Source organism: Strongylocentrotus purpuratus, unplaced genomic scaffold, assembly GCF_000002235.5.
Source record: "Strongylocentrotus purpuratus isolate Spur 01 unplaced genomic scaffold, Spur_5.0 spur5_scaffold_7, whole genome shotgun sequence".
Lineage (NCBI taxonomy): Eukaryota > Metazoa > Echinodermata > Echinoidea > Camarodonta > Strongylocentrotidae > Strongylocentrotus > Strongylocentrotus purpuratus.
This window is the reverse complement of record NW_022145613.1, coordinates 25,954,515-25,956,809: the sequence shown is the minus strand read 5'-3', so window position 1 is coordinate 25,956,809 and position 2,295 is coordinate 25,954,515. Positions and strand designations below refer to the sequence as shown.

Sequence of the window (2,295 nt, the reverse complement as noted above, 5' to 3'; positions counted from 1 at the left end):
CTCGTTGGGGACTCCCCAGGCCGTAATTGAATTTGTCAATGATCTAGGGACTTTACGGGCATGGATCTATGAATTATGATGCAAACTCAGCAACTCATATACAATGTAGCTTGCACGCTTGTGATCTTCAATTAAAATGGTTAGTTATACAGTCCAATTATACATACAGTAGTATTGTGGCATTATCTATTTTAATGTTTTCTTATACACTTAATCAAGCTCTGTTTGATGTATAGCTATGTGAAAATGAAAAAAGTAGCATACTGTATGAAATTTGTTTTTCATATTACTTGTAAAAGGAGTAGGTTTTTTTTTATCTTGAAAGAACTTCTGCAATTTCTCCTTCTTAAAAATCTTGAACATAAAACAACAATATTGAAAAATCCCTGCAAGAATTAAAATCTCAACATTTAAAACTGTCTGAAAAAATAAGCATTTTGGCTTCATCAGTTTTTGTCAAGGCAGGAAATATTACTTCCCAAAGGGCAACAACTACCTGCATTGCCATTAAAATCAGAATACTATGCTTGCTTTAGACAAAGTATATTGCATGAATGAAGATGATCATCATTATGATAATGGTGATGAAGATGACGAGGATGAAGATGAGAAGAGTGATCAAAGAATGGAGATGATGAAAATAATTCAATTCAATTATGATAATAGGAGGAATTATATGATGAAAAAAATGAAGACAATGTGAAAATACCATAGAAGATGATAATTTATTATGACGATGATGACGATGACGACGATGATGATGATGATGATGATGACGATGATGTTGATGATGATGATGATGATGATGATGATGATGATGATGAAGATGATGATGATGATGATGATGATGATGAAGATGTAGATGAAGATGAAGATGATGATGATGATGATGATGAAGATGATGATGATGATGATGATGACGATGATGATGACGATGATGACGATGATGATGACGATGATGATGATGGTGATGGTGAAAATGTTGGTGGTGTTGATGTTGATGTTGATGTTGATGATGATGATGATGGGGATGATGGTGATTATGATGGTGGGATGATGGTGATGAGAATGGTGATGATGGTGAGGATGATCGATGATGAACAAGATTATGAATATGATGGTGATGATAGATCGATATGAAAAATGCATATGTTACCAAAGTCAAATTATATGGAACAAAATGCACAGAGAACATGATAACACTATTATGACTTCTGTTTGAATGAGGCTCAGAAATATCATTGTCAATTATAGAATATTTCGGAAACTCCCAGTCCCATCACATTTCACCCAACTCCACTCAACAAAGCACGAGTCAAACTCACGGGAACTGTCGGAGAGGTATGCCTCAACTCACCCGTTAACAATAGCCAGCGTCCCGTACTTGCGAAGTAAATATTCCTTCTCGTTCTGTGTCAATGCCATAGGACACCAGAATAAATGACTTTTCTTCAACAATTAAGGAGTCTATTAGGTACACAATAAGCTTAGCCGGAAGGATTATATACTTACCAGTAAATAAGTGAACGCCTCCTGTTCCAAAGGCAAAGCAAAAGAAGTAATTCAACCGATACTAGAGTTGTAACCACATTAAACAAAAGTTACCACCAAAAATGTTTTGAATGAAGACTCATTTTCAAGGACCACTCAAACAACACACATCTTTACTCCCCACTCTCGCCGTAAAAAGGCCCTTTTGTTATGCGATTTACAGTAGCTTACCCAAATCTTTGCTCACTGCTAATTGAAAAGATCTTGTTCAACCTAGCGACGAAAAGTACACTCTGTGATATTCCACTTGACAGTACAATAGTAATGAATCCAGATTTGGTAGAAAACCAAAATAATGTGTACTCAGTACACAGCGGAGATCAGACGACAGACGACCACCAGAGACCGAAAAAATGCTACCCTTTTCAGTTCCCTCCAATCTCTCTAGCTCTCGATTGCCGGTTGATTACTTGCAGGTTTGTTCCATTACTGGTGCATATGTATACACTCATCACGTGCGTGGAGTATTTTGTGTACATAGCTTGCCGTCCCAGCATTATATGAATATTCATAACTCACTTTTACTAACAAACAACCAATGGCGACAGTTGAATTTTCGGAGATCAGGCGCATGGTGTATCTGAGTTCCTCTTAATGAATATGCATGAATCCTTTAATTAGATCAGTTGTACTCCAGGCATGAATCAATTTGCCAGGCACGCTATCCAAATACGATTGATTCCGAATTTATTTTCTTAATCAAAATTCTACAATTTCTCGGCACAATATTGCCCCGTGGCCAAA

At 36.6% G+C, this 2,295-nt stretch overlaps 1 protein-coding gene across 3 annotated transcripts in view; it reads right to left on the bottom strand.

Moving 5' to 3' along the window:
* Positions 1–2,036, bottom strand: part of LOC105437222 (extracellular sulfatase Sulf-1) — a 14,495-nt gene extending 12,459 nt beyond the window's left edge. Inside the window, exon 1 of one of the 3 annotated variants that reach the window (XM_030974866.1) lies at positions 1,723–2,036. The gene's annotated coding sequence lies outside the window, so the exon portion shown is untranslated. The other 2 variants (XM_030974868.1, XM_030974867.1) reach the window with 2 other exon arrangements.
* Positions 2,037–2,295: the final 259 nt, after the last annotated feature.